This window comes from Triticum aestivum, chromosome 2B, assembly GCF_018294505.1.
Source record: "Triticum aestivum cultivar Chinese Spring chromosome 2B, IWGSC CS RefSeq v2.1, whole genome shotgun sequence".
NCBI classification, from domain to species: domain Eukaryota; kingdom Viridiplantae; phylum Streptophyta; class Magnoliopsida; order Poales; family Poaceae; genus Triticum; species Triticum aestivum.
Genome location: NC_057798.1, coordinates 319,275,763 through 319,289,469, shown reverse-complemented (window position 1 = coordinate 319,289,469; position 13,707 = coordinate 319,275,763). Strand labels below are relative to the sequence as shown.

General features: G+C 47.2%; 1 long non-coding RNA gene across 5 annotated transcripts; it reads left to right on the top strand.

The window, feature by feature from the left end:
• The first annotated feature begins 3,451 nt into the window (after positions 1-3,451).
• Positions 3,452-8,545, top strand: LOC123044828 (uncharacterized). 5 transcript variants are annotated; one of them, XR_006420527.1, is made up of 7 exons: positions 3,454-4,152; positions 4,255-4,381; positions 4,457-4,587; positions 4,679-5,388; positions 5,701-5,859; positions 6,519-8,206; positions 8,486-8,545. It is a non-coding gene; the product is annotated as an uncharacterized lncRNA (long non-coding RNA). The 5 variants fall into 5 exon arrangements; XR_006420526.1 differs by having other exon boundaries at positions 3,452-4,152; positions 4,255-4,587; XR_006420524.1 differs by having other exon boundaries at positions 3,456-4,381.
• The last annotated feature ends 5,162 nt before the right edge of the window (positions 8,546-13,707 follow it).

Here is a 13,707-nt window from a genome sequence, read left to right as displayed (position 1 = left end):
GCCTTCCCCAAGGAATGTTGCTATCGTGGTGTTTATCAATGATCCAAGTTATCTCTCTATCATCTTGATGGAAGAAGTTTTTTTCATCTCGTTGGTGTTATCAATTATATTACTTGTTTATGCAGTGGCAGAATTTTGCCTCAATTTTGAGAAGTTTTCCATAAGCCCAATACAAGCTTATTCGTTTCGTTTTTTTCAATAACTCTGTTATAACCATCTTGGAAGGGTGCTTTCCAAGCTCATTTGTGGTACGACTTGTCATTTTCTTCTCCATTCTTTTCTTTCCATCAATCCAACTTCTATTCTTTCATTCCGGAGGCATGGTGATGTTGCTCTCTTTGGCCCATCGTCTCGTTGTGTCAAGATCATGATCTTTTCCTTGCTTATCCATTCAACCGGAGTGTTGTGTCATCTCTTCATGTTCTTTTCATCTTGCCAAGTTTTACTCCTCTTGTCAACCGGAATGCTGCTGAATTTTTCTTTCCTTGCTTCTCTTCAGCCAATGTGCGTTCAAAGTCTATATTGTTCCTTGATCCTTGGTTCTTGTTGTATTCCTTGTTCCTCTTTGCCAAGGGAGTGTTTGCAATCTCGTTCATCTCCATTGTATTCTTTCTTCCAATTTGTTCAACCTCTCAAAGCTCGTGGTTTCACTCTTTTGTCAAAGAAGCAACTTAGTTTTACCTCTTCCTTCTTTCGTTTCACCCTGGTGCCATCCCTAGATCTCGGGGCGAGATCTCTTATAAGTGGAGGAGAGTTGTAACGCCCCAAGACCGCCGCTCTAGAAGACTTCCAGCTGTTCTGAGTTTCAACATGTGATTAGTTTTGTTCGTTGCATTCATCTTTGCATCTTGTGCATTGCATCATGTCATCATGCACCCCCTTTTTAAACTCAAATAAATAAATTTTATGGATCTTTGATCCATTTCAATCAAGGGAAATTCACATGGTGATTTCTCTTTATAACATATATCCTCCCAATATTATTAGGGAGCTATAAAAATTATATTCCATTAATTTGTAATTTACCACAACACACGTGCATGATAAATCCCTAGGCCTTTCCTTCTTCAAGTTTTTTCTCTGTAACCTTGCCTATAATTCTTTTCCCATCTATCGAGGCTCTTTCTAAATTCTTAGCATTTTTGGGCACTTCTAAATCCTAGCCCTAGTCCAAACCCTTTTGAATCGGAATTAATTCAAATGAGGTTGAATTCAACTTCACACCCATGCTCACTTTCTATTTTTCTTGGATCAAGCTCATTTTTATGAGACCGGGAAAATTATCCGCATGCGCAAATTCTTTCCCTAACCCTCTCTTTCTTTTATTCTCTTTAATTCTTCTTTGTTAAATAAAACATGAGAGAGAGGGAGAAGAGAGATAGCCCAGGCCGAACCATCCTTCCCCCACAGCCCACCTAAATCCTCTATAACCCTAACCCCGGCCGATCCCCTCTCTAACCCTAGCCGATCGAGCAAGAGCTCTTCTCGATCCCCGTCCTCCTCGTTCCACATCTCCCTCGCACCGCCACCCACAGGAACCGCACGAGCTACACCCTCGTCCCGATCCCCTCCTACCCATGCTCTTCGTCTGGCCCCGCCCTCCTGCTGCAGTCACTCTTCCTGCGCGCTGCCGGAGCTCCCCGCTGCCGACACCATCGCCTCCCTTCCATAGCACCACCACGAAGGACCCAGCCGCTGGCTCAATCGCTCGTCTGCTCCCGTTTCCCCTCTGCTGCTCCACAAGTTCCTCCTCTCCATCATCTCTGCCCCGCGCCTCAACTCTGCGCCGTCCCCGTCGCCCTCCTTGCCTTGCTTTGGCCTCCTCTTCTGCATGACCCGAGGGCGCCCCTGCTCGTCGTGCTTGCCCGCCCAATGACCACCTTGGACCACCAGCGACCTCTCTGGCTTTGCCTCCGTGCCTGCTTGCTGCAGCTGCCATGACCCTCGTCCACCTATTGCACCACCGTCACCACGGCCAACCTCGCAGGCCGCTCCATGCTTCTCCTGGATGCCCTTGTTTCCTCCTCCGTTCGGCCACAAGTGCATCGACCGTCATCCAGAGCACCGGGGCACTGGTTGCCTCTATTTGCAGGTGCTTTGTTTTGTGCTTCATGGAAACATCACCAAGTACCTCTACGCATGGATACGCGAAGACCGTCTCAGATATCGTCAAGTACCATGACACCCATGTTCTGTCAAAGCGCTTACGAAATATGTACCACTACGCCGGAGACCTCGGGCCCATCAAATTCCTCTACAACTCGTGTACAACTACCGTCGCCGTGTACCACTACTTCCACTACGACCATCCCGAGAACGTCTACCTCCCCTACACTGCCTCAAACCAGATTCACTCCGAAAATGCACGCTTCGAAGGTATAACCCTAAGACAACGCCCGTGAATGAATGCATGTGTGTTGTATGAGATGCTCGTGTTTGCACCGTGTCCGAGTTTTCTTTGCAGGTTCCTCCTTGTTTTCCATGCCGTCGACCCGTGGGAACCCGGTAACTAGGATCACCCTACCATCTTTTGCATGTTCTGCACATCAGCACACTTGCTCTATTGCACTGGTATCTCAATGAGTTATCGGATCATCGGAAGGTTGTCATGGCACCATTTTCGTTGTCGTTGCGTGGCACCCCTTTCGTTCCGCCATGGTGACAAATGCTTCATAACATGCTCATGTCAACATTTTCATAAAATTGCATAAACTTGTATATGTTATCCGCATCATGATAAAAACATTTAAAATGTTCAAAATTTTCGTTTGCATTAAATTGCTAAATGTCATGTGGGGATTTTCTAGAATTATTGTTTGATGATTCCGGCCTCAGTTAAACTTGCCTAAATAGTTAGATTAATTATGCTTCACCTCTTGCCATGTTTAACAACATTTAATATTTATGAGTAGCTAAAGAAGAGTGAACTAAATAAATGTTGTGCATATTGAGCTCCACTTAACTTCTAGTAATGTTTGTGCACTTTGCCATGCCATGCCTCATTAAACCGGACATGCATCATACTTGATTTAGCATCATGCCATGCTTATGTCATGGTTGTTTACCATGGTTTTTGCGTCTTTCTGGTTGCACTTCTCCTTGATAGTCCTGGTAACATTGCGATTGTGAGGTTTCGTTCGACTACGTTGGTTTGTCTAGTTCATGGATTCGGTCTTCTTCCTAGCAGAATTTCAGGCAAGATGTCCATTACCCTCAATATCACTTATCACTACTAGAAACAGGGAATTTTCCATCAGCCAGCTCTTTCCCATCTGCCAGCTGATGGCAAAGAACGTCTTCGCCATCTGCTTATAAAAAACAGATGGCAAAGAACCGACAGACGGCAAAGAACATGGTTGCCATCAGCCAATTCTTTGCCATCTGCTAGTGGATGTCAAATAATCTTTGCCATCTGCCAGCAGATGGCAAAGAGGTTGCCAAATCCTGTGGCCGTCAAGAGTTTAACAGCGTACCAGCCCCACGTCTTTGCCACCTGCAAGCAGGCGGCAAAGATTCTTTGCCATCTGCTTGCAAATGGCAAAGAGATGGGGTTATTTTTTTCCAGGTAAAAAAAACTATGGGGTTATCCCCTCCCTCTCTCCACACCCATCCAGGTAAAAAAAACATTCGCCGCCACTCACTCCTTCCTTCCTCACCCTAGCCCCAATCCACAGGCCCACGCCCCTCGCTCCTTCCTTCCTCACCCGCCGCTGCTCCCTCCCACCTCCTCCTCCTCCTTCTACGCCCTAGGAGCCCCGCCGTCGCCCTGCTGCTACTCCTCCACCGGCCCGCCCTGCTGTGTCGCGAGCCCCTGCCTCCTCTTCGCGTTCCGGTGGTCGATAGTCGGGGTCAACGAGGAGATGCACGCGGCGGCGGCCATGGACGACTCCAGAAGCGGGACCACCGCCATCGTGGCACCTGCGGCCGGCGGCGCACTCCACGGGGCTCGGGATGTCCGCGGCAGCGCGGGCTGTGGACCGAGAGGCGGGTCCCTTGATGCGTTCCATTCGAGGGGCTGGTCGGGCTGGCGCGGGATCTGAGCCACCGTTGATGGATTTCTCGCAGCTTGGCTCCTGTTGATTTGGATCTGATACGATCTCTCTCTCTCTCTCTCTCTCTCTCTCTCTCTGAGACTCAACCAGGCACTCACAGGTATGAACACAATGTTGAAATTTTTGCTACTCCGTCGTCGTCAACGCCGTCGACCACCTGGGCACGGTGGCCTAAAAGCTGATGGACCTGTTCGAGCAGCAGGCTTCCGAGATCTTGACCTTCAAGCTCAAGGTTGCGCGCTCCGTTCGAGGGGCTGGTCGGGCTGGCGCGGGATCTGAGCCACCATTGATGGATTTCTCGCAGCTTGGCTCCTGTTGATTTGGATCCGGTACGATCTCTCTCTCTCTCTCTCTCTCTCTCCGAGACTCAACCAGGCACTCATAGGTATGAACACAATGTTGAGATTTTTGCTACTCCGTCGTCGTCAACGCCGTCGACCACCTGGGCACGGTGGCCTAAAAGCTGACGGACCTGTTTGAGCAGCAGGCTTCCGAGATCTCGACCTTCGAGCTCAAGGTTGCGCGCTTGAACCAGGTATGCTTGTTGTCTATCAGTAAGGCACACGGTCTATGCCGACAAAACTATGCTGTTGAACTCACACTACTACTGTGTTATTAACCCATAGCAAATCTTCACCTGCCAAATCTATGTGGACAAAGAAGGCTCTAGGCAACAGCAAATGATGGGGACAAGCATGAAGCACCACAAGAAATCATATCTCTTCAGATAAGAAATACTGTACTGGAGTTCAGAAATCATATCTCTTCAGATAAGATTTTCAACGGACTCTTGAATAGATGCGATATTTGCTTGAGCAGCCATGAATTATACTACTAGATCTTGCTTGCCGTTCCGCCGCCACAGTATATGTACAAGGACTGCTTAAAATGTCTGTAAACAAAGATATCTTGTATTTATGCTGCTATAACTGATGGTCACCAGTTTGCTCTGGTGGATTCTTCTATGCTTGCACTGTTAACTATCTTTAGAAAAATCTCATGTATATGTAGATTCTCATGGTACATAATTTCTGATTATAGTTGTGCCTGTCAATTTGTATTCACACTAAATGTATCCTCTTTCCTCTGTTGATACTGTTTCGTTTGCATGCAACTAGCTACTGTCGGGCACAACACTAACAACACCGAGTATTTAGAACCTAATTTGTATCTTTCTTTTACTATTTACATAGCATTCTGAAGTTGTCATCGCTGATGGAAAATGAAACTATACGCAGGTGATGCTCCTGGGTGACTCCAGTCTGAGAAAGAGGGAAATGCAGGTCACGGTAGCTTGCAACCATTTTTGGGATGGATTTATCGATAGAATGCTGAGGTAAATGTGGTAACTAAACTGCTACTAAAAAAGAAACACAAGATGCCGGAGTTTTACCCAATTTACAGTATTGCATGTTTGTCTATGTCCAACATTTCAGTGTATAGTGAAATTCAATTTGTGTCTTCCAGGATTTCGTTTTGAATATACTAACTCATGTTGTTGTGTTGTCTAAATTGCCTTCTTGATGCTTTTCCTCTTTGAAATATGATTTTGTGCTATTTAATTAATTCTCTTTTCATTCCAGAAGCTTGATGCTCTGCCACTTTGAAATAAACTAATATGTTATTGCTACCATGTGGTGTTTCTTAGGATTCTTGCGATCATTTAGGGTTGAAGTATATTCTCCTTTCATGACACAAGTGCTACGGCTATGAAGATGACGTGTTGAAGAAGCACCATCGATGTCAGCGCCACCGTCCTTGGCATGGAGAAGACGCCACTCCCAAATCGTCTCTGTACTGCATCTAGGTATACCAGATGCTACAACCGTTCTCCCTGCCCCTATATGATTGATATTTCACTAGCTGGCCCATGAGAGCACCACAACTCAGGACAATGTTGTAGTAAACATAGATGATTGTCTATTTACCATGTGAAGATTTGTTTATGGTGAGCTCATGCTCTGTTATTAGCGGACACAAATATTTAGTGAGATGTTGGTTCAACATGTAGTTAGGCTATGCTCTTGGGAGCTTCTGTGGCCCTCATTGTTGTTGGAAACTGTGGTCTTTGCTATAACAAAGCACACTTTCCTTTGGAAATAACAATGTCCTCATTGATGCTATTTAGTTTATACTAATTTTTTCTGCATGATGTCCTGAAGGAGTGGTATACTCAACTGTAATTAGCACCACTTGAACAAGTTAAGTGTAGGTTATACTCATCCTGCTGCTTATTTGTATAACTGACAATTGAACACGAATTTTTTTGGCCTTTGTAATCTTATCATACTTTCCATTTCACATTTTTAGTTTTTACTATTTTCATTGTTTCTAAAGAATGACAACTCCTAAGTACTAAGTGATACTGTAGCGGCTGTGCTCTTTAGGATGGTATCAGAACAACTAAATTTTCAGTCGCGAACTATTTGCTTCATCAAATTTTTCTGAATCATACTTTGGGATCAGCTTCTTCTGGAGATTCTTCTAGAGGTTCTACACCGGCGGCCACGTCTGCGGCTTCCTCCAGTTCCCCACCTTCGGGCTTAAAGCCTGGAAGCAAATGTAACTTCCATATGACTTTTTTTTCTTGCTGAACAATTGGTAAGTCTAACTGGTTAAAAATGCACAGGCTTGGAAATATTCACGAATGTAGATTCTTGTAGGTGTCCATGCTTAGGAAGATTTGTCAGTTTCGATTTTCTGCTTCATTGTATACTTGTCTAATACCCTGCAAATATACAACCTACTGTCTCTTAGATAACAAAAAGAAATGTGAGAGTTGATAGCAAATATTATGCTTTCGATTTTCTTTGCTTGATTATGTTGGCATGATTGGATGATTTGTTTCTTGATAGGGTCATGTAGCATCATGCAGTAGCTCTGATGACTTATAAGCATGTATTGTTAGTTTCAATGCTATGTAGCATCATGGAATGGTTCCGATAACTTGTTAGCATGTTTTGTTAGTTACAGAGAAAAAGCAAAATCCCAGCTCCGGCTGCTTCATGATCCTCTGGTTCTGCTTTTACCTTCCTGTTGTCATGTGAATTGCTCTGTTTTTATCTAGCAGTTCATTTGAGGCATGATTGAACAGGTGTACTGCTTCATTTGTAGGTCTAATCACTCTCATGGTGCATGTGTTGTATAAAATTGATGTCGTGCTTGCCGTCGCCACACATCAGTTGGGCTGTTAGGTTCAATCCCTTCTGAGTTCTTCGGAGTCCAAGCTTGGTCCATACATATACTATATTGTTGTTGTTCTTGTAAGGATGGATGTGTTGTGTGGTTGGCCAATATATGTTTGGCTGGTGCAAAATCCTCATGATATAAATTGTTGTGGTTTCTACTGCACTTAAAACTGTACCGAATATGCAATAAACCTTATGACGTACATAGTAGTTGCCAGTACCCCTGTTTCAGGGGGGAGTTATAGAGGCGTTGCCAGAGTTGTAAATTTTTCTCGTTTGTTTGAGAGTTTGGGTTCTATGTCCTGAACGGCACATAACATTGTTTGACTTCAAAGCTGGCTTCAACCACACATGAACAAGGATGAATGAGCACCAGCATATGTTATCCTAAAATTGGCTAACTGTGGCTCATATTGTTTTCCCCAGGTAGCTCATGGCGAGTGATGCGTGAGCCATCTCGATCCTTTTGCTCTGTTATTATATTTTAGCCATGAAGGATTTAGTGCTAGTGAGTTCGTAGTGGTTCCGACTGTTTGCTAAACTTCTGTTCTTGCTTGTGCTATTTTTTTTACTGTTTAGATGGCTCAATTTACTTCCAATTTTACTCTTGAGTTTTCCCAGGCATGCATACTCTGTTAATTTATTCCGAGTGCCCATAGTTCCCTCTCTAGCAGCGCCACCTGTGCTCTTGTCTCACCCATAACAACAATTTACTAGTAGTATGTCTCTTGGCATGGGTGCTAGCTTAGGTCCCTTCTACTACTTCTCCACTTAGTAACTTGTCTGTATTCTATTACTTTGTACCTACGTGTGTGAGCTGTGTTATGTACACATATGATGGTGATTCGCTCCGGCCGTTCCAGTTTTGGCGGTGGTGGTGCTGCTGCTCCTATGATGGTAGACTCGTCTGATTCCCCTAGCCGCATCCATGGTGATGAAGCTCGGCCTAGGCTAGAACCCCCTCCAGTGAGCTCCTCAAGTCCTCTTATACCCCTCCTACTTGCTTGTTGGTTCTATGCTCTGCCTTTGTGAGGTGTAATTGTTCAATTTTGTTCATAGTCGAGCATTGGATGTTATTGTATTTGTCATGATGTACATGGTTCATGAACTATGCCAACCTGTAGCTTTGTTGTACTAGTGATAGTAGGATAATGCAAGTTTTGACAATCCATGCATATTTCCGCATCATAATAATCTTCTTCTTCTAGTCTTCTTCTTCTAACTCTCTTCTTTCCCATTTTACAGATTTGCTTAAGATCACGGAAGCTTGGGTTGATGGAGTGCTTGTATTTAGTTTTTGTTTTGACCTTGTGAAACTTGCTACCTATGGATGAAACTATGTAATATAGATGAAACTATGTATATGTACGGATGAAACTTGCTACTATTGGTAACATGTGTTGGATATATATGTGTTCATGACTATTGGTAATATGTGTTGAATATGCTATATTGGTCATATAAATATATTTGTGTTTGATTTTCTGTGAAAAGGAACTGATATAAGAAAAATCAAAATTAAATGGGGCAATATAGTCACTTCGCCATCTGCTGGCAGATGGCAAAGAGCTTTGCCATCAGCTGGCAGATGGCAAAGAGGCCACATGTCATCTACATGTAAAATTTGGGCTGGCCTATTTGGGCTCTTTGCCATCTGCCAGCAGATGGCAAAGCTCTTTGCCATCTGCTGGCAGACGACAAAGCATGCAGCCTTTGCCATCTGCTGGCAGACGGCAAAGAGCCTGCAGCCTTTGCCATCTGCTGGCAGACGGCAAAGTATGCCGTTAGCCTCTAATGGGGCTAACCCCGTTAAGAGGCTTTGCCATCTGCCAGCTGATGGCAAAGGCACAGGCTCTTTGCCATCAGCTAGCAGACGGCAAAGAAGCCTTTACCGGCAGGGTTTCAGACAAACTGTTTGCCATCTGCTGGCAGATGGCAAAGCCTTTGCCATCCGCCGACCATGAATTTGCCATCTGCCATGGCAGATGGCAAAGTGCCAGATTCCAGTAGTGTATATCTTCTCTTGTTAGTTATTCGTTCTATCGCTATGTCGCGCTACCTACAACTTGTTTATCATGCCTCCCATATTGCCATGTCAAGCCTCTAACCCACCTTCCTAGCAAACCGTTGTTTAGCTATGTTACCACTTTGTTTAGCCGCTCTGATAGCATTGTTAGTTGCAGGTGAAGTTGAAGATTGCTCCATGTTGGAACATGTTTATGTTGGGATACCACAATATCCCTTATCTTAATTAATGCATCTATATACTTGGTAAAGGGTGGAAGGCTTGGCCTTATGCCTGGTGTTTTGTTCCACTCTTGCCACCCTAGTTTCCGTCATACCGGTGTTATGTTCCTTGATTTTGCGTTCCTTACGCGGTTGGGGTTATGGGACCCCCTTGACAAATTTCTTTGAATAAAACTCCTCATCAAGACCCAACCTTGGTTTTACATTTCCTGAACAACCTAAGACTTTTTCCCTTGGGAGTTGCAAACCCAAGGGTCATCTTTATTTTAACCCCCCAGGCCAGTGCTCCTCTGAGTGTTGGTCCAACCTAGAGCCACTTGCGGTGCCACCCCTTCCCCTGGGGTCTTCAGTTGCCCTGAGAACGAGATATGTGCAGCTCCTATCGGGATTTGTCGGCACATTCGTGTGGCCCTGCTGGTCTTGTCTTAACATTGTCGAAATGTCTTGACCGGGATTCCGAGTCTAATCGGGTGTTCCGGGAGAAGGAATATCCTTCGTTGATCGTGAGAGCTTGTGATGGGCTAAGTTGCGACACCCCTGCAGGGTATAAACTTTCGAGAGTCGTGCCCGCGGTTATGTGCCAGATGGGAATTTCTTAATATCCGGTTGTAGAGAACTTGACACTTGACTTAACTAAAATGCATCAACCGTGTGTGTAGCCGTGATGGTTTCTTTTTTCAGCGGAGTCCAGGAAGTGAACACGGTTTGGGTTATGTTTGAAGGTAAGTAGTTTCAGGATCACTTCTTGATCACTTATAGTTTCACGACCGTTGCGTAGCTTCTCATCTTACTCTTATTTGCGTATGTCAGCTACCATATTTGCTTAGCGCTTGCTGCAACTCCATCTCATCACATTATCCTACCCATAAGCTTAAATAGTCTTGATCTTGCGGGTTTTGATATTGTTGAGTCCCCGTGACTCACACATACTACCAAACAGTTGCAGGTGCCGATGATTCCAGTGCAGGTGATGCTACCGAACTCAAGTGGGAGTTCGATGAGGACCTTGGTCGTTACTATGTAATGTTTCCGGATGATTAGAAGTGGATCCTAGTTGGGATGATCGGGGATCAAGCTTTTGGGGTTATCTTATATTCATTTGGATTTATCCGTACTTGGACTATGTGTGTACTCTAAATGATGTATGAATTATATGATCTTTGTGTGAAGTGGCGATTGTAAGCCAACTCTATTTATCCCTTTCTTATTCATTACATGGGATTGTGTGAGGATGACCCTTCTTGCGACAAAACCACAATGCAGTTATGCCTCTAAGTCGTGCCTCGACACATGGGAGATATAGCCGCATTGTGGGCGTTACACGTGTGTCCGTGGTGGTGTTATCGGGCACGGCCCGCAATGACCACCTTCTCACCTCGCTTGCCCAGGTTCTCTACGTCCTCGGGTCCTGGTCCTCGAGCGATCTCAGCCGTCGCTGGTATGCCAGGTCGCGATGCCGTGGTCAAGGCCGGGGGTAGAGGGCTGGAGAGCCAGTCGGAGCTCCCGAGATGTGATGCTTGGGACATCCCCCTTTAAAGTGCAAGCGACTCATGAGGTAAGATGGCAGTCGTCCAAACCGGCCCATGAATCATCGTTAGGTGAACCTGCAGATTAGATGACAGGAGAGGTCGAGAACCCCTGCGGGGCAGGCAGTCCTCCCCAGGGCCCGTAGCGACAGAGGAAGGCACCGAGAACCTGGTGAGGTGGCGTGCGCGAGGCAGGTCGCGAGCCAGAGCTCGGTACTCGGGTTTGTCGGTGTTGCAGGGACGGACCCGAGCACAAGCGTCGTGCCGATGTGAGTAGCCATGCAACAAGGCAAGCGTGGGAGAAGCCAGCGAATGTAGGGAGACCGCGAGGTGGTTAAGACCCGAGGCCGTGGAGTGATGATCATAGGTAAGCTCATAGAAGATGGTTAGACAATCCTGGTGAATGCCAAACGATACACGCCGTAGGAACAGACCCGCGCGTCTTGGGGATGATGCAGCCCATGGGGCACCCCAAACTGAATGAACTAGAGACATTTCACCTGGTACCGTCGCTGCAGATATGTCAGTGTAGCAGAAGACGCGCGCAGCCGGAGTCGTTCCTCACGAGCCGTCGTGGCCCCAAGCCTCGAGAGGCCCAGGTGGTTCGGGAGGATCTTGTAGATGCACCTCCATCTCCGCTAGGGTCTCCTGGTGCCTGGTCTCGCAGGCCGCTAGGGCGTCCCTTGTGCAGCGCTGGAACACCGCAGCTACGCCTAGTAGACCAAAAGGCATGCGAACGTAGCTGTGGGGTGGACCCTCACATTGGCCGACATGAGATGACCAGAAGAGCTGCCGAGATGTGGCTCTGTTGAGCCCTGGGATGTCGATGCAGATGCGGAACTCTTTACCCTCGCCAGGGTAGTGAGCCACGCCTCGCGGTAGGCGGGCGATCGCCTTGCAGAACCCTTGCCTCTTGGATCTCCTTGATTGCCTTGCTGATGAACTCCTGAGCGCCTGGCGCCTTCCTCCTGACGCCTTCTCCTAGGAAGCACGCACTGAAGCGCGCCTCCACATGGTGCCTGAGCACCTCCCTCGTGACTCTGGCTAGGTTTGAGGCCCTCCCGACAAGAGCCCCGAACCCAGCCCGAGAGGGGTGCCGGGCGCGCCTTCATATGCAATAGGTGAAGGCGCCCCGTCCAAGGACGCGAGGCTTAGCGCGGCGTCCTCGGGCGATGCTTCCTCGCAAGATCCTTGACCCAGCTACAACTTTTTGTCTTGGGGGCGACCATCACCGTCCGCTCGCCCCTTCCTTCTTCCCCTTCTCCCTCCGATCTCTCAATCTTTCTCTATGCCGCAGCAGGGATGCATCCATGGCCTCTGTTGCCCGAAAGTTAACGCCGTCGGGAACCAATGTGTCGCCGACAAAGTTCACCACCGCCACCTCGCCACGTGCCAAATACCACCAGAATTCACCGCAGCGACCTTGCCACCTCCCTGCACGCCTGGATCCAGTCGTGCCTCCCCTGGCTCAACGACGAGGACCCCAGGGCAGAGGGCCCCTTGTCATGGACCTTCTAGCAACCGGAGGTGCTCGACTCGCCCCCAGATCGAGGAGCATCGGGGCAAGAAGGAATCCTTGCCGCCGCCACTCCCCTGCAATAGAAGCAGTTCACCGGCGCCACCCCCGCAGCCTAATCCGTAAGTTGTGGCCAGTGCGGATCCGGGCGCATAGTAGTTCCTACGCTCCACCTTGTAGTTTGCTACCCTCCTCCTCTGACCTCGCACATCACCTCCCGATCCAGCTCCTCTCCTCGGACATCTTGGCCGCTCACTGCCCATGGTGCTTTTTTTGTCAATTCAGTGCAAATTGGTGTGTTTGCTGCAGTTCGTTCCACAAAAAATGGTGTGTTTGTCAAAAGGCGCAAAGAAAGTCAACGATGGCGATGGCATCCCGGGGACATGATTTGCCGCCGGTGCAATGCACAGAAGGTCTTTCTTCCTTTTGTTTTTGCAGATTTTGGATGTGCACTTCATCTTGTGCGGTTGCCCTGTGCAGTGCGCTTCCAATGTCAGCTGGTTTTTCCGTTTCTTACAGCTCAGGCCAGGCGGTCTGCAGCATGTGCATACACTGTGGCGCGTGGGCATGTGCAGTGCTCAACAATGGTCGTGGAGCACAAGACTACGAGCACCACCCCCGCCCCCTACCACCGTGTTGATGATCAAAAGTCAAAGAAACCCCCATGCAGTGTGGCACTAGCTGTTCTTCCAAGGTTCAAATGGGAGAAGAAAAGCCGGGGTCAACGCCACTCTGCCGCATAAAGTGCACTTCATCTCACGAGTGGTTGCAATTGAGAGTGTGTGCATGCAGCGGAGGACATCTGCTTGCAGTTTAGAGCGTATGTGCAGGCAGTGCACCCGTTTTGGTTCACTTATTCATTTTTTGATGTGGTTCACTTTATGTGTAGCAGCTCATTACCCCTTTGTATAAAGTGCAGTTTACTTCGTGTGTTTCAAAACTCACTCGACTAAAATCAACACCTGCAGTGCACTTGGTCCTCGGATGTGGCTCACTTCTAAGAGTGATGTTGTTTGCTTGCGCACAATGTGGAAGTGTATTTTTTTAGCAAAACAACAAAAAAGTAATGCGATTCACTTCGATATATGATGTGGTTCACTTGCCCCTGTCTCTGCGGCCATGGTCCACTCTCGTTCATAAAAAAAAGTAAAAAAAGACAACAAAACCTTGTATGAGAA